The following is a 23,464-nucleotide window of genomic DNA, read 5'->3' on the forward strand; positions in this document are numbered from 1 at the left end:
AGCATGAGATATAGTTACTGATGGATATGTTCAACTCAATAAATTAGTGTATTTAATTTGTACTGTAGAGCAACTATTTACCAATTTTATCCTTTGATATAAAACATCTCTAACTTTTCAAAACAAATATTTTTATAAACACGTGCGTGTCGCACGTGCATTTCCACTAGTATCTAGAAAATTCTTAGAACATTATTCTAATTGATGTCTTAATGTGTTTTAAAAATATTCCATAAAAAATATGAGATGCAACTAGCATGAATGCAACACACATTTGATGTTAAGCGCATTCATGTTGGTCTCGTGTTTTTGTTGTAGAAATTTTTGAAAATGCATTTGAACATCGATTAGAACATTTTGGGAACTTTTTAGATTTTTTCTAGAGCAGAATATGATGTTTGGAAGCTTGTAGAGATATTTTTCATGAACTCTAAATATTTTATTATTTGGGTTTGTCGTGTTCTAATACATATAAGATTTTTCTCAAAATTTTAGAAGCTCATATATACATATATTTTAATTTAAAACGGTATTTACCCATTTTTTAACTAAAAAGGATGGAACCGCCTTATGACATCTAAATGGTAGAGAGGAAATTTAAACAATTTGGAGTTGATGGGGAGATATTCGATTTTAGAGTTCGAGTAGGAAGATTAGATCATGACGATAGTTGAAGGTAAAAAGAGCTTCCACTACAGGAACTGCTGGCTTCCCCGAGTGCCAGTTGCACTCGGGGAAGGCCCAGTTGCACTCGGGGAAGCCTTCCCCGAGTGCAACACTCGGGGAAGCCTTCCCCGAGTGCAACACTCGGGGAAGAGCCTCCGGCTAATCCTCTCACGGGAAAGGCGCCTTCCCCGAGTGTCGAAAATCGTGCACTCGGGGAAGGCTTTGCCGAGTGCCGTGCTGGCACTCGGGGAAGACTTACGCCGTTGGCCGACGTCGTTTTTTTTTTATTTTCTTCCCCGAGTGCAACACTCGGGAAAGATTTTTGAATTTTTTTTTAAAATACTCTTTGCCGAGTGCCGCAGCTCAGGCACTCGGCAAAGAAATTTGTTTTTTTTTAAAAAAAATCCCTCTTTCCCGAGTGCCACAGCACAGGCACTCGGGGAAGCCACATCTAAAATTCTTTTTTTTTTGCTTTTTCATGTAAACAACAAAGCACATATATATATCACAAACCACAAATCAACATCAATATGTCACAAACCACATTTATATATCACAAACAACCAAATTTGTCCGAAATCCACAATATATTACAAACCACACGTTCAAAAGTACATACTATTCCAAGTTCACAAGTTCAATACATAAAAACGACTCCACAGTACCAATATCAAAGTCAAAGTTATAAAGATAAAAATAAATAGATCAAAGTTTCACAACATTTTGTGAGTCACTATTCAAAAGATGACCAAAATCACATTTAGCAATGTGAAGAAGAGTCAAATCCGAGCCACTTGAGAAGAACACCTACATGTGAACAAGAGTTGATTAGCAATGTGAAAACTGATTCATAGTTACAAAATTCACCATGCTCCTATGTTCCAGATATATATATTCTTAGCCAAACACTTGCACTCAGCCAAACAGTTACCTTAATTTCACATTCATATATTTGCATATGTTTCAAAATTCACCATGCTGATTCAACATTACAAAAGCTTGTGACCTACTCCTATGTTCCAGATTCATATATTCTCAGCCAAACAGCAAACTAGCACTCAGCAAAACAGTGGTGAGAAAAAAAGAAGAGATGGCTGCACTTACATGAGCACTGAAGAAATGATGATCACTGAAATCCAACCTATCAACTTTGAGTGGACCAATCTCCATTAAGCCTCAAATCATCTGCTCTAATCATCTTACGAAGGCACATCTCCAATGTTCCTGCTAGCAAATATAATGCATATCAACTTAACAAAAAATAGCTTGCAAAGCATACTTATCAATTATTGCACTGACTGCAGGCACACAAATCTCACAGTATCATATTCTACTCTCTGCTACAGTGATTCCATCTTTGTTCTGGAATGAAAGAAAGGACAACTCTGACTCAGTTAAATTGTTAAAGAAAAACTGTGCAGAGCTCTCTCTTTCTCTCACAGGTTGCACAATGACATTCAGACAAGTAAAATGACAGGCTGCATCCATTTTCAAACAATGCAGTGACATTTAGTTTTTAGAAGAAAAAACATGCAGTACTCTCTCAGGTTGCATCCATTTCTGTACTTAACAGGAAGAGGTGATGAGGCTAATTTTAACAAATATAACACAGGCATAATTTTTCAATATAACTTAGACGATTAATGTTAATTTGCAGTGTCCATCATATATCAATTATGGAACCCACACAATATCAGGATTGTAAGCATAGGCCAAGATGCAGACATAGCACCTCATAATCATGTAACAAACTATTATAGAAAGTAAAATGAATTGGTAAATCGAAGCACGGATCTGCAGCTGAGTAAGCAAGACTAAGATGGCATTAGTAAATCGAATCACGGATCTGCAGCTGACGAAGCACGACTGAATGAAAACATCAGGCATTTTATTAGTAAATAAAAATGTAATCCAGGATCTGCAGGTAAGGAAGATGAAAAGACGGGAAACGGAGAAAACTTAACCCAGGGTGGGCGGCCGACATCGATATTCCAACATCGAAGGCGACAATGTCCGAAGGAACGCCGAGAACGGCTGATGTGGTCGCCGACGGAGGGCACTGGCCCCACACCCGCGCTCGTCGCCGGGGCATCCGCGGCGGAGGCCTGCTCGTGCTGGGGCCGTGGTGGTCGCCGACGGGACGTCCATGGCCAAGCCCGCCACCGGGACGGCTGCTCGCGTCAGGGCCGCCCGTGGTTGGGAAGCTGTGCCGGGGACCCCTGCACCCGAGAAGCCGCGATGAGGGCCGCCCGCGCTGCTGCCCTGCTGCGCCGGTGGCTCCTCCGCCGATGCGCCATGCGAGAGGAGCAAGAGAGATCTGAAGAGGAGGAACTGGCGTGGGGGAGGCGGAGGCATCGCGGGGCGGGAGGCGAGGTCGGGAGAGGCGGCGGGGGCAGGCCGCAAGGGCCGCGGAGGGGGCGCGCCGGCCGGACGGGCCCCGACGCGCAGGGACAGGGGCGCGCTGGCGGGGCCGCGCCGCCGTCTCGGGCTGCGGGGGCGCGCCGGCGGGGCCTGTGGGGGCGCGCGGCGCGGGGGCTGGGGGCGCGCGGCGAGGGCTGCGGGGGCGCGGTGGCGCTGGGCCGGCGAGCGGCGTGGCGGTGGCGCGGGCGCGGCGAGCGGCAGCGGCGAAGAGGGCTGGCGGCGGCGAGGTAGCGCACGGGCGGGCGGGCTGGCGGGTGTGGGGTGGCCGGTTAGGTTTAGATAAGGCCTGGTGGGCCTTTTTTTTAAGTCTTCCCCGAGTGCCCTGTCCTGGCACTCGGGAAAGGGCCTCTTCCCCGAGTGTCAGAGAAGGCACTCGGGGAAGAATTTTTGTTTTTTTTTTTGTTTTTTTGCCTCATTTTTTTTGTGAGGACTTTCCACATTATTTAAAACTCTCTGTTCAAATTTGGGACAATTTTGACTTTTTTTTTATATTTCGTTAGTTTTTTTCGTTTCGTTGAATTTTTTTTGCATACTTCGAATTTGAACTGCAGGTGCATGAAATAATGGAATTTGGTGATTCAAAAAATTATATTAATGATATTTGGTGTATGTTGAGGCCTTATCCAGTAACTCGCATGAAATGTCGAGCATCTTGTTGACGTAACATGACGAACAACTTGCGGGAAAAGTGTATTTAAATTATATAAAATCCGAACGAAGTCCGAAAATCATGAAACATGTCTGGGCGTCGTGTTATCGCATGTAGAGGCTATGATAAAAAATTGAGAAGGTTTCGAGCAAGTTGCGACGTCGGATGCCTAAAACCCAGACATCTCCGCATGTGATCACTTGTAGAGGCATGCAGAGATGTCTGGATTTTAGGCATCCGACATCGCAACTTGCTCGAAACCTTCTCGATTTTTTATCATAGCCTCTACATGCGATAACACGATGCCCAGACAAGTTTCGTGATTTTCGGACTTCGTTCGGATTTTATATAATTTAAAAACACTTTTCCCGCAAGTTCTTCGTCATGTTACGTCAACAAGATGCTCGACATTTCATGCGAGTTACTAGATAAGGCCTCAACATACACCAAATATCATTAATATAATTTTTGGAATCACCAAATTCCATTATTTCATTCACCTGCAGTTCAAATTCGAAGTATGCAAAAAAATTCAACGAAACGTAAAAAACTAACGAAATATAACAAAAAAAGTCAAAATTGTCCCAAATTTGAACGGGGAGTTTTAAATAATGTGGGAAGGCCTCACAAAAAAAAATGAGGCAAAAAAAACCCAAAAAAACAAAAATTCTTCCCCGAGTGCCTTCCCTGGCACTCGGGGAAGAGGCCCTTTCCCGAGTGCCAGGATAGGGCACTCGGGGAAGAAATTTTTTTTTAAGTTTTAACGGCGTGGGCGGGGTGAACCGTCAAGTAACATGTTTCTTTGCCGAGTGCCGATCTTCCCCGAGTGTTGCACTCGGGGAAGATGACCTTTGCCGAGTGCTTCTCTTACCGAGTGCCAGGACCTCTTTGGCACTCGGAAAAACCTCTCTTCCCCGAGTGTAATTATTCCCCGAGTGCAACACTCGGGGAAGATTCTCTTTCCCGAGTGCCCGATTTTTGACACTCGGGGAAGCCAGAGACACTCGGGGAATTTTGCCTCTCCCGTAGTGTTCAAAGTCACACGATGGCCCATCCACATCTCCATCACTCACCTCCCACCGCCGCCTCAGCTTGCACTTCCCTAACGTATGCTCCTTTCTCTCTTCCCACCATGATGCTCTACCGTCGCCACCTCGATCGCCGCTCAGGTCACCGATGTCCACACCGTCCACATCCTACTACCCCGACGTAGCCTCTGTCCATCCAAAATGTTGTGGTCGGTTAGCCCCCTCCACCTTGCCGCTCACCGCTCGTCGAACCGTCTTTACCACCAGTCCGGGCACCGCTACAATGCCCCTTCCCCTTCTAAGGCCGTTGGGCATGGAGGTCCTCTAAATCCTTAACCCAAATGGGAGAAAGAAGAAGACGTGGACGAAAGTTTGGTCCAATCGTGCGTTGACACATGTCGCTATGCACCTCTTGCAGTCACTACAAACGTGGGAAAATTTTTTCTATGCACTCGTGATGCATAGCCGGCTCTATTTCCGTCGATTCATCCTCATTGATGTTTCCTAATCCTTGCAAGCAACACGCAGGCCTTGGCCCATCTTCTAGGCCAGTGTTTTCACGGCACGCAGCACAGCCCATCAACACATCAATCGATTGCTCCTGAGTGGTGCTGCACGCAGGGATGTTGTGCATATCACAGAAAGACTTCTTTGAACTCGCCTTGCTTTTTCCAATGAAACTCTATCTTTAGTAGCTTTTTTCCAATGAAACTCTATCTTTAGTAGCGATCACATAACGTCGACCAGTATCCAGGCACTATGGCACATCTTAAAGAATAGATTCCTGTTCAGGTGGTTCCAAAACTATAATCTATTTCTGCAAGGAACGGTGGTTTATTATGTTTCTGATTGCTATGGGTTAAAAGGATACAGGAGACTGTATAGAATATTGTACTTCGGTAGAGCTAGCGCCCAGATGTCCGGACCGATGCCCGTGTCCGGATGCCCGTGCCTGCTCTGTTTCACGCATGCACGTGGGAACCATCGCGCCTGCTCTGTTTCACTCGTGAATGTGGGGACCGCCTACGTCCACTTCGTTTCCCGCGCATCGTTTTCGTGCGCACACGAGGACTGCCCGCGCCTACTCCGTATGGCGCCCGCACACGTGAATCCACGCGCCTCGCCTGCGGATGGGCGTCGCATGACTCTGGCATCCCATCCAACAGTATACGCTTGAAAACATGAAACACTTGCTGCAACATACATCTGAAATAGCTGAAATATTTAGAACATACACATGAATCATGTGTGTAGCCACTACAATATATGTGTGAAACATATGCAACATCCAGATAAAACACTTGCAACATACGTCTGAAACAGATGAAACACATTTTGATCGGCCACGTGAAACATACGTGTATAGCCATTGCAACATATGCAACATCTGGACCTACTTTTGCAACATCCATATGAAACACTTGTGACATATATACCTCTAAAAGTTTTGAAACACTTGAACATACGTTTGCAACATGTGCTTTCAGCGTAACCTAGGCGGGCGGCACGGAGAACTAGCATGGTGGAGATGACCGCGGCAGGCGGATGGAGGTGCCCCGTGATAGGCAGGACGAGTACGGTCCGGCGGCGCAACAAACTGGTGTGGTGGAGGCGACCGCAGCAGGCGGATGGAGGTAAGCATTTACGGAGCAGGCAAACTAGCACGGCAGGTGACCACTTTTTACTCTGCCCGCCTCAAGAGTAGGCATTTACGGAGGCAGGCGCGTTGTACCGTGCCCCCCCTTAGGAGCAGTCATTTACGGAGGCGGACTATTTGACCGCCTGCATAGTTTTTTATTTACGTGGTCCTTTGGAAGCAAGCGGGCACAATACCCACCTACACAAATGTAAAACACCCGCCTAGGAAAACTAATACTGTCGTAGTGTGCCCACGGCAGGCGGGATGAGTCTAGGCGAATCCGCATGGAGGCGGCCCCACGGAACAAGTCCGGGCAAGCGGGCGGCAAGCGGATGGAGACGATCGCGGTGGGCGGGGCAACTCCGCACGGGTGACGTGGGCGGGACGCACGGCGGGCGGGGCGAATCCGTATGAGCGTGGGCGCGCGCGGGCGGGGTGAGTCGGCAGGACAGACGGACGCCCTACGGGGCACATTACCAATTTTTTTCCACGCACGTGTTAAGATTTTGCCATCTCAAGCATGGAGCCATGAAGGCAGTAGGTGATGTGGATGAGCCAGCAAGTTGGCGTCCTGCACACAGCACACGGGCGGCGGCCGCGTGTTTGGAAGCTGATGCCACACTGTTGTCGCGGACGGAGCGCGGCGTCGAACACTTCGTGATCGTAAGGGGAGAGAGTGGCGTCCGCGCTTGGAGCAACCGCGCACACTCGCGGACCACGGCACAGTCGGCGGCGCCGCGGAGGCTTGCTTGATTCTCGAACAGGCCGCTAGCGCTGCCGCCATCTCCTGTGCACAGCGCCACAGCGTCGGATCGAGCACCGAAACCGAGTCGAACAGAGATGGCGTCGCGCCCACGCGGCATGCATGTTGGTACATGATCGAATTCGTATGACTCCGATCGGACTCACCTGATGATACCACCGACTAGCGTCCGTCGTCCCTGGGGCCTAGCCTATATATATCTGCTGCTGCTGCTACCGGCGATCATCTCATCATCGCCTCTTCGCTTCGTCTCCTCTTTTCACTTGAGGCGCTTCCCGATCGTGTGCGTCTCCGTACGTCTTGGATCCACCATGGCCGTACCGGTTGCCCGCGTGCACCTCAAGCTGGTACACGCAGCTCTCCCGACGCTGCACCCGACCCCGCCCAAGTGGAAGATGCTACCGCTACTCCCGATGCCGTGCCTCGTCGCCATCCTCCCAATCCTAAAGCCGTTCACCAAGCCCAGCCGCGCCGACTCCGACGAGAGGTGGGACGCCCACAAGGCCAAACCGGCCAGCACAGAATCCTCAGCCCCATCAAGCCTTCGTTCCGCCGACAGCGGGAGCAGCGCCGGACGTGGATCCTCCCGCAATAGCGAGATCTCGCCGCCCAAGCCCGGCCGGGCCGACTCCGCTGAGCGATGGGACGCGCACAAAAAGGCGGCAATCCCAGCGTCGTCGTCTTCAGGCACCTCTTCCCTCGTAAGTAGCAGCAAGTGGCCGATCAGCCACTCATCATCGTCTGGAGAGCGCTGGGACGTGCACAAGAAGCGCTGCCAGCAGCAGGCCGAGTTGCTCGACGATGGCGAGAGCAGCAGTACTGGCAGTGGCAGCAACGACATGGGCGCGGAGGAGGAGGAGATACTATGGAAGCCGCGGGCCATGTATGCTGGACCGGGCTTCGCCGTCGCCGCGCCGGAGCCCGGCATGCTTCCCATGCCGATCGACATCGTTCTTGGTTCCCGTTGCTAGCGCTGCACTCCATCGATCGGATCAGGACTCAGGCCGCTCGATCGTTTCTTTACCTACCGAAACAAGTGTGATCTTGTACAAGTAGGGACTACTACGATTAAGGATGCTGTGTGTAGACGGTTCATAAATTGCGTTAGAATTTGAATGCCGGGCATGCAGCTTATTATGGTGTTAGAATTTGAATGCTTTGAACTTTCTATGTTTTCGTAGGTCTTAAATTGTTTCATCTGAATTTGGTGCCTTTTGAAAGTCCAAACTGTAATGGATGCATCCATCTGCACGTATCGTATGACTTAGATTGATAATATTTCAAATTCAACAATCCAACTCGTGTTCAAAATGAATTACTCGCGTCTTCGTTGCCTATAAAAAGATCGGGAACATTGGCACAAGAACAGTGAACAGTTGGAGAAGAACAGTTTCTCTTTTAGAAAAAAGGACTTTTATTTTGGTCCCTATATAAGTTATGCACACAACAATTTAATCGGACAAAAATGGATGGAAGCATCACAAATTATAAACAACAGTTTCTAGTGGGCTGGGCTTACAAAGGCACCGAACGATGCTATAAGTGATAAAGCCCACAAGTTGTACATAACATAAACCTAGTAGTTAGCCCAAATCTTTCTAACAAAAAATCGCAATGGCCCATATACATTGGGATATATCCAACAAAATTACTAGCCGATTGCTAAGGCCAGTCTCAATGGGATTTTATCAGAGTTCCATGGTAATTAAATATGCTGATGTGGCACCGTATTAATGAAGATAGATGATAAGAGTTTTATGGGAACAGAGAGAGTTTCATAGGGATGAAACTCTTCTACACTATCACTACAACATTGCTCTTTGTACAAGGTGTTTACAAACACCTCCAAAAGTGGTCAAATCGCCTTCAAAGACCTTTTAAGGCATTTTCTAAAATGCCGCTTATAACATGGAAGTAAAAAGTCTTTTGTGGCGCTTTTCCAGAATGCCTTTTAATATCAACATTTAAAGGCATTTTCTAGATGCCTAGAATACTTTTTAGAGGCACTCTAAAATTTGCCTCAGTAACTTAGGCAATCTGTACTAGGCCTTCAAATATTGATGGAGACGTTATTAGAAATGTCTCCAAAACCAAGGTATCCATGCAAGACTTTCTACCAATATCAAATTAGCACATTAACAATGAGAGCACACATTAACATGGGATGCATCAAAACTTTACAGACATAAGTTTTCATCTCCAAATATCAGTACATTTGTTTAGGTTCTCATTCCTGAATGACGATCCTCAGTACTGTCCTAAATGACATAGGTTTGCTGCTCCCTTTTATTAAGATAAAAAGTATGATATGTTCACATCACAACAATATACATATATATAAGTATAAATCCAACGGAATAGATGTTGCCTCATTGCCAGCCTTCCTGCTATCCCCACTTGGCAATTGCTCCTGCTTGCAACCAAATAAACATGTCCCAATAAGTATCAATGCTTACTACAGGAGGGCTTCAGGTAATAAGCACACTTGCATGTATTTCATAAGCCACTGTACCATATATTTACAATTTCTTTAGAAACTGAGGTTTCAGTTATGTGAATTTCAGTGTCTTAAAACAAATTTGACTGTGCAACAGTGTTTTTAACAAGTAACAAATGTGTCAGATCAGAACTAACATTTCAACCACCATGCAGGATAACACGAATCGCAAAAGGAAAACATATATCAAACCATGTATGCCCTGCAGATACCTTCCCGACATGTCTGTTATCTAACAGCTAAAATTCTAAAACTACAGGAACAGAAACCTGAGTACATCAATAGTTTGTCATCTCAAGCTTAATTCTAACAATAAAACTGATGGCTAATCCAGACCATAAGCACAGAATAGTCTGACATCACACAGGCAATTGAAAGTAACACACACAAGCCGCAAAGTCTAAGCTGGTCTTACAAGGGTCAGAGAAAACACCAGGTCCTTTTCAGTACTCCCTGAAGTGTAAGCAGATCCATGTAGCAGAACTCCTTGAGCGCACCTGGTAAGAAAAAGGACAATCAGGAAATAAATTATTTATATTGCTTCCCTGCTAAGGATTCCATGGAGCAACTTAAGTACAGTCGGCACCATAAGCACAGAATAATCTGACATCACACAGGCAATTGAAAGTAACACACACAAGCCGCAAAGTGTAAGCTGGTCTTACAAGGGTCACAGAAAACACCAGGTCTTTTTCAGTACTCCCTGAAGTGTAAGCAGATCCATGTAGCAGAATTCCCTGAGCGCACCTGGTAAGAGAAAGGACAATCAGGAAATAAATTATTTATATTGCTTCCCTGCTAAGGATTCCATGGAGCAACTTAAGTACAGTCGGCACCATAAGCACAGAATAATCTGACATCACACAGGCAATTGAAAGTAACACACACAAGCCGCAAAGTGTAAGCTGGTCTTACAAGGGTCAGAGAAAACACCAGGTCTTTTTCAGTACTCCCTGAAGTGTAAGCAGATCCATGTAGCAGAACTCCCTGAGCGCACCTGGTAAGAAAAAGGACAATCAGGAAATAAATTATTTATATTGCTTCCCTGCTAAGGATTCCATGGAGCAACTTAAGTACAGTCGGCAAACAGTACATGAGATTCAATATGCATTGTATTAAACATCAATACGATCACTTTTTTACAAAAAAAAAAAGTGTCAAGTTCATCTAGCAGCATCCAGAATCCGAATGAGAACCCATGTACACAGGGATATATATAGATGTTCATGCACCTACCTGATGCAGCCACCTTAGCTAGGAATGCCACACCAATAACACCTGAGCTCTTTTGGGTGAAAATCAGTTACCTCGTGCTGCTCTTGCTTGCTGCAATAAAAAAAGGTAATCATTTATTATCGTATTATGCATGACGTCGCTGAAATTCAGTTTAGCCACACTCTTTCATGAACCATGGTAGCCATAGATCAAGAAGAGAGAGAAAATTACAGACATTATTGGATAGAACTACTTGCATCCATGGTGACTGTATGACATAAAACAAGGCATAGAAATTTTGATAGCTATATTGCGAGGGGGAACGAACCTTTAGAAACACTGGGTCCAAGTTGAAGAGCATGCTCCAGTGTCCTCTTCGCATCTCTCAGTATCTGCGTCACTCCAGATAGAAATATTTATATATCAACTAAAAAGGCATCTACATTAGCAGGTCTGCTGATTGAGAAATATTGAGATCTTTCAAAGCCCTTTCTGACATTTTCACTCCTTCTAACCTGCATAGATTATTGGCAGAAAAAAAGGCACTTAAACAAATTTCAGTCCATTCCTAACAGGTGAAGATTAAAATAGTAACAGGTGAAGATTAAAATAGTTAAAGAGTATCTCTGGTGATTGTTTGGAGTATTTTCCATAACAAATAGATGACACAGAGTGTCGTCAACCAGTCCATGGAACAATGATCAAGTGAAAAAACTACAGTGCAAAAACATAATTAATAATGGAAGCTGAAATTCAGATGGTTCCACGAGATCAGTAATCATCCACAGCTAGTCAAGTCACAACAGCACAATCTGACAAATGATAATCCAATCCACTACAGTGTGGATACCTGTGTGCAGACACAAATGTTTGGACGACCTAGTTTACAGTGACCGTCACACTCAAGGGACAGACACAAATGTTTGGCAACTTATCAACAACGCGCCACAGGTAGAAGTGTAGAACCTGAGCAAACCACGCAGCACATAAATCCAGGAGTAACTGATTGATCAAGTGAAGAATTGGATTCAATCAGACCCCGGTCACAAAGTGGAAGTCCCTACGGTCCAGAAGCACTACCATTACGAGCAGAGTGTGCTGAGAAGTGAGACGCGTCTTGACTCTAATCGAAACGCGACGCGACTCCTACGGAGGGAAAGCTGCTGTTACCCACCCCGTCGACGGCGATGGGATGGGCTCAATCCGGCAGCTCTCCACTACCACCCGCAGTAGATCTACCGTGGCAGAACAACGCAATTTCCACGCCCACCATAATCGCTAACGAATTAACACTTCGAAACGGGGGTACCAGCCCAGATCCGTGTGGCGGCGTGCAAGCGAAGCGCGAGATAGCTATGAGCGATTGGGGTCTGAAGGGGAGGAGAGGGGCGGGGTTACCTGTCACGAGGGCGCGCCGGCGGCTGTTTGCCCTCGCCGTCGTGGGTGGTGGGGCAGCGTCGTCTGCCGTGTCTGGCTCCGAACGGGAGGCAGAAGGGGTCTGTGGGGGAGGGAGGGGTGGTGGCATGACCAGGCAGGGTCGGGCCGCCGGCGTTGGCAGGGGCGGGGCAGCGGCATGGGGAGGGGAGGGGCGGTGGCAGGCGGAGGCTGGGGAGGGGAGGGGAGGGGAGGCGTCGGGAGCAGGGCGTTTCTATTTTTTTTCCCGAGTGGGGAGGTGTGCGGGGGAGGGGGAGTGGGGAGGGGTGGTGGGGCGCAAAGAATGGGATTTTTAACTTTTCATCATATCACGGATGACACTCTTCGTTTGTGCTTTTAAACGCGCTCATACGCAATTGTCATAGTAAACAGTGAATCTCATATGTTTTTACCATTTTTGCTGTTATGGTATGCCAGGTGAGCACGTCAGCATGGTAGTGAGCCTGAAAAGACCTACCGAGCATGTGAAATGACCTATTTACTCATGTTGCTTCTCTCCCTCTATTCGCTGATGCGTGGGCCCCACACGTCAGCTTTGTCTTCAACCTCCCGCCACCTACTGAATTTGTTCGCCGCGCTGTGTTGCACTCCTAGGTAGACAATTCGTTTCCTCCCCAAACCAAAATGGGCGACGCCACCGCCACCAACCCCTCCTCGCCGACCGCAGCCATGGATCCCGACTCTGAGGTCGTCTTCGACTTGCAGCCCTACCTCTGCCAGTACAAGAGCGACCGCATCCACTGCCTCAGCGGTGCCCCCACCGTCCCCGCCTGCACGGACCCCGCCACCAGCGTCGTCTCCAAGGACATCAGCGCGCGTCTACCTCCCTCTGGGCGCCACCAGCAAGATCCTGGTGATTGTCTACTTCCACGGCGGCGGCTTCGTGGTCGGCTCGCCGGTGCGGCCGGTCACACACAACTACCTCAACGACCTCGTCGCCCGGTCGGGCGCCATCGGCGTGTCTGGCTACTACCGCCTCGAGCCAGAGCACTAGCTGCCCGCCGCGTACGACGATGCGTGGGCGGCGCTGCGGTGGGCGGTGACGCTTTGAAAGAATCCCGCAAAGAATCGAAGCTTGAAGCCTTCACCACAGAGGGATGAAAGTCGTTTTAGGAAAACGCCTCCTATTGTTGCATGTAATTGATGCATTTTTGACTAAAACACCTTCAATTGTTAAAGGCAATTAAGGCATTTTTTTATTTGGCCTTCAGAAATAGGTTTTCAGAGGCATTTTAAAATAAATGTCTTTATACAACAAGAAATTAAGGCAGTTTGAAAAAATGCCTTTAACAAAACGCCTTTTATTAAGAGACATGTTGCAGTGTGTTTCCAAAATATGGATGTGTTGAAAACTGAATCATGAAACCCCCACTGAGATGACTGGTCTAATAAGGGCCAAAGATTTGGGCCATTGTGATATACTCAACCAAATTCCCCATCCAATGAAAACATAACATCATCGTCGATCTTTTGTCACATCGCACTACTGGAAACCAAAATTGTCCTTTCATTGTGGAACCGACATGGAAATACATAATACCGACAGAAAATGGTAAATCAATTTCCTTGTCAGTTAGCCGACAGAAAAACACCGACAGAATTAAAGCGACAGAGAAATACAATTTTTCTGTCGGTAGACAAATTTTCCTGTCTGTACACCAATTTTCTTGTCGGTTCGACATCGACAGAATATTTTCTGGCGACCAATAGGAAAATTATTAGGAAACCAGGCCTAGAATTCTATCCATGTCATAAGTAACCGACACGGAAATGTGATTGCTCCGTCAAAAGAATTCAGTTTACCATCAAGCAATACATTAGCCGATAGAAAAATTGAAATCCACAAAAATCTCCAATTTAATTTTAAACATTTACTAGGTAGCGTGCCCGTGCGTTGCTACGGGACAACTAAACTTTTGTACTAAAAACACATGGATCGTACAATAAAATAACAATACTGTGAAATTAAGGTCGTGTTTGGTTGGTTCCCACACTTCGCCAGATTTGCAGCACCTCGGACGCCATACTTCTGGTTGCTTCCCAGACGTTCGGCGCCGCCACAACTTCTGAACTGCACATAAGTCATTTTCCACGCCTGAACTCGCCAAAAGTCAGGCAACGAAATCGAATGCCGCGGTTTCGGCGTCGCCGCTGCTGCGGCTGGGCGCACGTAGGCGCAGGCTAAACAAGGCCTAAGTAATAACATTAAAGTGATATTTAATCAAAAAGCAAAATTTGTGAAATTAACTGTCACGGAGAGCATGACGTCGTATGCTAAAAAACTCTACTGTATAGACCTTTCCGTGATGCGGCTAAGAAAATGTTTTATATCAAGTTCGAGTATATATGTAAATATTAGTGCCTGTCACATGAGTAAGACTGGGTGTCTTAAAAAAATCTCTCACAAAACCTTAAAACAAAGTATGTTATTACTCACCGTATAAATATGTGTTGCTTTAGATCTATTCCACGCAGACATATATTGTAGAATAAGGAGTGAAACTTTATATAAAAAATAAAAAAAATCAGATTCATTAAGATTGATGTCTTATATATTGTATAACCAAAAAACAGCTTTTAGCTTGTTCAAATTTCACAGCACCATCGGCCCTGCTTTTGGGTGCGTTTGGTTGAGGAGCTATGACTTTTGTAAAAACACTGCCAGTCTCTCTCGGTTATGAGCGGACCCTAAACATACTGCCCCTCATCTAAGGTAGGACCTTCTCGTTGGACACTAGATGATCAACAGTTTCAACGCCTCTTTAGCCAGGTTGAACAGTTCACAAAGCCCAGACCATGGTGCCTCCCTTTCCTTCATCTTCAACTACAGATGATATGCCAATAAAACACTAACAAAAACAAAGCGTGTCAGCAGATTCCATGGATGATTCTAACTACTGAAGTATTGATATTGAGTAGATAACCCATCCTCTCGTGCTGACCGAAATCACTGAACTGTACTATATTGAAGTGTTCTACACCTTTTGAGATGTGCAACTATAGAAGCCAAGGACCCAGTATATGGATAGGAAGAGCACCTGCACAACCAAAATAGATAGATACTGAATGAGAAAGTATTTTACTTCTATACTTTTGTACACAAGTAGCGCTAAAAAAATATGTTAATATGCAGTACATGATTTATAATCCCAACATTCAAAAATGCCATTCTAGTAAGGGGTTACGTTGATGCTCAGAACGTACACCTCAACTCAAAAGGAATTGAAGTTTCGTTCCTGCTGCTGATATCAGTTGATATCTAAGTATTGTGCTGTTGATATCAGTTAATATCTAAGGCTGAAAAATTCTCTGTATAATAATTTCCTTATTTTTCATACCTCAAGGATCCACGTTCGCCACCTATGCGCACGGTCACGCGACGCCCGGACCGCCCTTGCCGAGCTTGTCCTCGCCGCACCGTCCTCGACGTGAACACTGAACACTGTGAACATTTCATTCCTGCAGAAAAAGACGATGATATAGCAGTCCCATGAAGCACCTTAATATATAATTCATTAATTGGACCAAGATCCAACTATCCAAGAGCTATCCAGCCTACAAATTTGAAGACAATATATGTAGTCACCCTGAAAACAAAATACAGCTCACTTCCATCAGCTTGCGTAGGAACGTCCCCCTGAAGATAGTGTGCCTAAACTTCTATAGAGTGCAGTGCGCCACTCAAACTAAATTTAGGAACACACCATTTTTCACGCGGCGTGTTTGGCCAACGCCCACTTCATCAGAAAGCTACAATTCTGTCATGGAAGCAATCGAAAAATCAAGGCACACAAAACTACAGATCAAGGGAAAAATCCTAGAGACAAAAAAAGGTAATCAATGCTTAATCATTCGCATGGCATGGCAGTGGTGAGCTAACCTGGCACTGGGCGTGCGCCGCGGTACGTCTGGTTTGAGGTCGGTGGGGAGGCCAAGGAAGCCGCCGAAACAGTCGTAAGTGATGTGCGAGACATGTGGCACGTTCGTGGGCCGCCCAATCTCGATCCGCTCCTCGTCACTGTCCTCCTCGTGATCGTCGTCGTCGACACCCACGGCACCGGTGCTGCACCATCACCAGCGACTCCGCAGCACCCCCATGACGGCGCCCACCAGCCCTCCCCCTCCTCCTCCCCTCCCCAACTAGAGCATCATCTAACCATTATTCTGCTGCAGAACCTAACCATTTTGAAAAACATGTTATATTGATTTCTGAGTAAACTCAAGCAATCACAATCTCAACAAATATTTAATTCAAACATCAGGAAGGACAATGTTAATTTGCAACATAGTTAAATTGTATGTATCTCAACGGCAACCAAACAATTGACAAGATAACTGCAACAACCGAGCATTTCCAAGAAGCAACAAATATGGCACTAAGTCGACAGGACTTACCAGAGGACATAGATGTCATGAGGATACAGTGACAAACATGGCATACATTAGCGAGTAGAATCCCATGCCCCGTGACAGGCAGCAAAGAACCAGATCAATTTCAATTCTAAATACCCTGCTCAAGGTCACGCAGCACCATCCCCAGCCTATAAGCATTACTTACAGAGAAGCTATCTGATTTTTCATCAATCCATGCCACAAAATCCTAGCGAGCAAGCTATGGAAATGGTCCACATCTGCCTCAGGGCACCTTGCCTATAAGCCCATAATTCTCTTTCATGGGATACTCTTCAGTTTTGCTAGAATGAGAGTTGTATTTTCTATTAACAGACATTTATGGTTTTAAATGAAGGAGTTATATCAGGACATCCGAGAATATAAGCAAGGTGTCTGCTGTGTTATCAATTACAAAGTAAGAGGCATGTATCCTCCATCATTATAAATGGTGAGTTTGTTGTGTCAGTGCTCCCGCAGCAAACTCTTAACAAACATTGTAACACCATTTATTAATATTATAAAGTATGTTAATACACATGCCACTGAAATCAGATTGGACTCATGTCTATATCTTTAAACACAGAGTGTCTGTTTACACCAAAATTTGGAAAGAGAAGAACGTGGGAACTCAAAGCTTCCAAGATTGTATCATCAAGGGATCGATCAGATGTATCAGCTAGTTTTGATGCAGTATCGGAAATCGGCTATTTTATAGATGACGTCAGCAGATAACATCAACGGATTACATACAGATGGCGTCGCGGGGGGAAGATATGTCGAACTCTATAAAAAGGAAAGGATTATGATCCAAGTTATCTTAAATTAGGAATGTTTTCTTTTATGTCAAAGATTGTAATAAGTCGTGTTTGAGTGGGATTCATGTTTAAGTTCTGGGTATAAATATTAGACCCCAGCCATTGTAAGAGACATCCAATCAATCAATACCAATTACTTTTTTTGGCTTCATGCCAACCCTTAGGAGTAGGAGTACTGTAGATCTCGGAGAGTTCTTCAACAAGCAGGGCTGCATCGATCTGGTCGACCCTTCGGCTTGTTTATAAGTACCGTCATGGCTTATACTTTTGTTTGTAAGGCTGCATCGGTCCGGCCGACCTCTTATGAGCTCTAGTATAAGTTAGTTATCGATCCTTATTTAGTTTAAGTATGGCTGCATCGGTTAAGTTTGACCTCCACTGCTCGAATTAGATTAAGGCCAAGTTATCGGCTCTACCTAAGGGTGTCATCCTTCGGGTAGATTCATTAAGTTACCCATCTTGCTGATATTCTTGTTGTCATTAGTTTTAGCAATATCAACCTGCTCGATCGAGATCGATCTAGATCGGCCTCACATCCTTTTAGTCCATTGTTTGTTTTGTCACATTACGATGGTTCTTACTTTAAACGACGGATTATGTTTTATCGGCCATTTTACTTCGATCTTGATCATGCATAGTACGTGGCTAAGGCATGTCTGATCTTGAGAAGGTTTACTAGCTAGTTGAATCTGGTCTATAGCTCGCTATTATGGCTGTAACGATCCGGTTGATCCCCACTATTAGCACTTTAAATAGGAGTATGCTAGTTGGTAGATTTGCTTTCGACCAGGCGTGACCTTGGCTGTTTGCTATGCTTGCATCGACTAAATAGCCAATCGCCCATACTTTAACGCTTATAGTGTGTCTTTATAATTCTGTTAGAAGTGAATAGGTCTATTTATTTTAAAGATTTGATCTGTTATCTTTATCATGGCTACCATCGATCCGGTCGAACCCCACTATTAAGGATAACAAGTTAGATCTGATGAGTTTATAGATCTATCCATATTAAACAGTTGATTGTTCACATGCTGTAATCTCTTTTCTACACGAATCGGCTATTAGCCGATTCGCCTGTGCTTTCACAGATATGACACGCTTTCATAAACCTGTTGAAGTATGGTCGGTTCTATGGATTTTTTGGTTCTAGACTATCATCATCATCATAGCTGCATCGATCCGGTCGAACCTCAATATTGATGGTAATAGATTAGATCTAGACAGTTCGTAGATCTGCCTATATCAATCAGTCGATTGTTTATGTGGCATATCCCTTTTCACCGGATTCATTGGCTCTACAGCACGTATTGATCAAATCTAATTTAGCCAGTGATGCATCTTTGACGCATACATGTTAATAGCTTAAGGGAAAGGATCATTAAAACTAGGTGCATTGTATTCATTACTATAAAATCAATCATGACCCGCAAGCGTTACAGTTCTTAACAGTCGATTTCTTCTTGTATCGGCTATTTAGTCGATTTTCCCGTCTGGCCCCTCCCGAAGCAGCACACTTGGAACTGTCTGGGCAAAACTAGCATGTTCCACTCTAAATTACTGATAAACTTTCTCTCCTTGTCAATTGCAGGTCAAATTGACTGGCACACCCTTGGGAATTGATAGGGTCGACTGGTCCTGCATTGAAGCCAGGTAGATCTCTAGATCGTTCTGGCTTGCTGCGTGTCCACCCGGCGCGGCTACCATGTTTTCACGCCGACACGCTTTCTGGCATGCCCGGTGGGACCCCACAATCGTCATGACACCTCACAACAACAGGGACATTCTTATGGTGCCTTATGAAGACCTACCTGATGAGGATAAAGATGTCATCAGTAAAGCTATAGAAGAATTTCAGAATAAGTGTTTGTTGTCATAAACCAAGACATGCGACAATAAAGTTATTCAGAAATATCCGCTACCAAGAGTTTTGATGCATTTGTAGTCAGATATAGACGAAGCTGATGATAGGTGTTTCTTCATAGATGCTGTAAATAAATCTGTTCATGATGCCATGTTGAACCATAATACAACTTTCGTGAACACATTCCACAATACCATGAAAGAGGTATTTCATGGATGTCCAATTGATCAGGTTGGACTGGCTTATTATAATATTCTACATCTGTCGACTCAGGGGATTAATGAAGCCGGTACTAGCCATCAAAAAGCAGCAATAACTAGTAATGATGATGTCCAAGTGGTTCAGAGTTCATCTGTGCAAGTTCAAGGTACCACTACTAATCAAATACAAAATAATCCTAAATCATCAGTGCAGTATGTGCAATAGCCGATGGTGCAAGTTCAGAATCAAGTAGTTAATTTTAGCACATCAGGCCAAATACCACTGTTAGCTCAAAAAATAGCGCCATCAGTTCAAAGAATTCGTAGAGATACAGATCCCAACATCTACAACCAGATACTTCAAGCAGCAAATTAGCAAAGGACCCAACAGATAGAGATTCCACAAGGATATCATTATGGAACAGATTACAATACCCTTCATATGATTCCAAATCCAGGGTATCAAGGCACCTGAAATTTTAATCCACAGATGGGTCAGCAGTTACAGAGAAATCCAGATTCAAATGCTAATGAGTTGTTGCTCAGAGTAACCGAAATGATGAAGAATCAATTCGGTTTAAAACCAAAAGGACAGACCTTTTTGTATAAATGTCCGTATCCAGAGTGGTGTGATTCGGTTGCTCTTCCAACAAATTATAGGCTCCCAAAATTTGCTAAGTTCACTGGTCAAGATAGCACGAGCACAATAAAACATGTGAGTCGGTATCTTACACAATTGGGCGAAGCATCCGTTGAAGAAGCTTATCGAGTTCGTTTCTTCTCCTTGTCCCTGTCAAGACCAGCTTTCACCTGGTTTTCATCATTACTAGTTAATTCCATTGCCAATTGGACTGACCTAGAGAAGAAGTTTCATACATATTTTTATACTAGGACAGGAGAAAAGAAAATCACAGATTTGACGACCATAAGGCAAAGAACTAATGAATCAGGTGCTGAGTTTCTTCAGATGTTCCGAGAAATCAGGAATTTGTGCTTTTCATTGAATCTGACTGATGATCAGCTAGCTGCTTTGGTCATTCAAGGAATGTTGCCAACATGGAGAGAGAAGCTGCTTGGGCAAGAGTTTGACAATTTAGGTCAGTTGGCTCAACGAGTGGTAGCACTCAATAGCCAATTCCAAAATATGGGCAGAGATACCTGATTCTAGAAGAATGACGCAATTGCTGAAGCTTATAATCCATATTTAGTTAATGATGGTAATGAGGACGATGAAGAAGAAGAGATTGATGTGGCTGAATGGAATTGGGGTAAGAAGACAGTAATGGTGTCAAATCCTTGGGGAAAAGGAGTTGAGGAATGCTATGATTTCGATGTCACAAAATCAAATTACCCGCTAATCATGTTATGTTACCTCCTGATCAGTTGAAGAATAAGAAGTTCTGCAAGTTTCATAATGCTACTTCTCATTCTACTAACAAGTGTAGAATTTTGCGGCAACATATACAGAGGGCTATTCAGCAAGGGAAGCTTAAATTTGATACACCTCAGAAGATGAAAGTTGATGATAATCCTTTCCCAAGAGATCAGAATATGGTCGATGTTAAGTTGCTCAAAGGAAAGACTAAAGTCCTAACATCAACCAGAGCAAAAGAAACCAGAACCGTCGATCCAAATATGCAAATATCGGCTGATGAGTATAGAGAGATTAAAATGCATCGTGACCAACAGAAGAGCCGATATGAGCAGGGAGAGACATCAAGGGACGGGGCGATAAGGCCACGTGTCACATCTCAAATTTTATTAAATAAATGGCAACGACAGAAGGAAAAGGATTATCAGCGTTGGTTAGAAGAGAAAGAATACTAGCGTGAACAAGAAGAGGAGAGGTATAAAAGAAAACAAGGTGAATTACATTAGAATTGTCTTTTTTTCAAATATTGTTGGAATAAAGGTTTGAAATTGCCTACCAGAAATAATTGCCCAGAGTGTAGTGAACAATATTGGGAGTTGAGGCAATCTCAAGCCAATCGCTGGTCTGCCCGTGCTCAAAATGAGTATCATTATAATAATATGGATCGGCCCTTAAAAATAAAAGTGTTCACGATCGGCTCGAGAAGCGAGTTGTTGATCAAAACTGGGCTAATTATGAAGAAGAGGGTGATGAGGAAGAATATGATTGGCAGGTAGGGCAATGGTGTTCAGGAGGTTTGTCAAGAAGCCAAAAAAGAAGGGTGCAACGCTTAAGGAATAGAGAGCTAGAACAGGCTCAGGCATCGGGTAAACCTCAAGTGTGGCATGCTAAACAAACAGCCGATAGAGGTCAACCATCGGCTAATATTCAAATGGCTTTTCTGTTGCCGTCAGAATTTAGAGCTTCAGCAGACCAAGAAGTCTATTCAGATTTTGATGAATTAGAGTATGAGGAGATAGTTGCTAAGTTGACAGTTATACAGCAAGCTATATTCGATAAGCCAGTCAAGCATCGACACTTAAAAGCTTTATATGTAGAAGATTTTGTTGATGGGAAGCCGATGAGCAAAATGTTGGTGGATGGAGGTGCTTCTGTTAATCTTATGCCTTATACTATTTTTCACAATCTTGGCAAGGGACCAGAAGATTTGACTGACATGATGCTTAAGGATTTTGAGGGTAATGCATCCAAGACCAGGGGGGCAATAAACATCGAATTGACAATTGGAAGTAAGACTTTGCTCACTACATTCTTTGTTATTGATGGAAAGGGTTCATACAGTTTACTTCTTGGTCATGATTGGATTCATGCAAATTGTTGTGTACCATTGACTATGCATCAATGCTTGATTCAGTGGCATGGAGATGATGTTGAGCTGGTTCATGCTGATGATTCTGTGAGTATAGCAATAGCTGATCCAATGTATTGGGAACTGAAAGACTTCGAGTGTTTTGCTAGCAAGCTATGGGAAGGAGGCTTCATTAAAATCAATGATGAAAGCCAACAGCCAATCCAAGCAGTCGGCTCTGAGAGTTTGTTTTAATGGATAATCTAATAGATGGTACAGATTGTAAACTAGGGCATGGCTTCACGCGCCGATGAATTAGAGGAGATAGATATTAGTCTTGGAGATAGGTCTAGGCCGACGTATGTGAGTGCTAAGTTGGATCCTGAGTATAAGCAAGAGTTGATATATTTATTAAAGGAATTTAAAGATTATTTTGCTTGGGAATACTATGAGATGCCTGGTCTAGATCGATCAATTGTTGAACATCAGTTGCCAATCAAACCTGGATATCGGCTGTTTAAACAAGCTCCGAGGAGATTTAACCCAAATGTTCTTGATGATATAAAAAAGGAGACTGAAAGAGTACTAGAAGCAAAATTTATCCGACCATACCGATATGCAGAGTGGATATCGAGTGTTGTTCCTGTGTATAAGAAAAATGGGAAGTTAAGAGTTTGCATCGATTTTAGAGATCTGAACAAGGATACACCCATGGATGATTATCCGATGCCAATAGCCGATATGTTGGTAGATGCAGTAGCTGGGCACAAGGTTATTAGTTTTATGGACGGCAATGCATAATATAATGGCTAAGGAGGACAACTTTTAGGTGCCCTAGCGCAATCAACTTATTTGAATGCGTTGTAATGATCTTTGATCTAAAGAGTTTGGGTGCAACCTATTAAGAAGCGATCAATGGAAAATGTTTGAAGGAATATTATCCTAGCATTTGGATTAATACTTGATAGCCAATTTGTTCAGTCATCGACTCTAATAGCTAGTACCAGAAGTGTATCGCCTTTAGCTCAAAAATTACCCCAAAAGGGGGAAAAGCCGATACGATATGTATCACCTGTAAACCAACATAGAAACTATTATGGTATACACAAGACATTGCAGAAAGTGCACTGAGATACGATCATAGAAAAATAGAAGACTTTATTC

The 23,464-nt window shown here is 44.4% G+C and overlaps 1 long non-coding RNA gene across 2 annotated transcripts; it reads right to left on the reverse strand.

The window, feature by feature from the left end:
- Positions 1 to 9,326: 9,326 nt before the first annotated feature.
- LOC136487776 (uncharacterized) lies at positions 9,327 to 12,468 on the reverse strand. 2 transcript variants are annotated; one of them, XR_010767353.1, is made up of 7 exons: positions 12,277 to 12,468; positions 11,207 to 11,393; positions 10,900 to 10,989; positions 10,579 to 10,660; positions 10,329 to 10,410; positions 10,079 to 10,160; positions 9,327 to 9,576 (listed from the first exon to the last, which is right to left on the reverse strand). It is a non-coding gene; the product is annotated as an uncharacterized lncRNA (long non-coding RNA). The 2 variants fall into 2 exon arrangements; XR_010767354.1 differs by having other exon boundaries at positions 11,207 to 11,270; positions 12,277 to 12,467.
- Between the last annotated feature and the right edge of the window lie 10,996 nt (positions 12,469 to 23,464).

This window comes from Miscanthus floridulus, chromosome 10, assembly GCF_019320115.1.
Source record: "Miscanthus floridulus cultivar M001 chromosome 10, ASM1932011v1, whole genome shotgun sequence".
NCBI classification, from domain to species: domain Eukaryota; kingdom Viridiplantae; phylum Streptophyta; class Magnoliopsida; order Poales; family Poaceae; genus Miscanthus; species Miscanthus floridulus.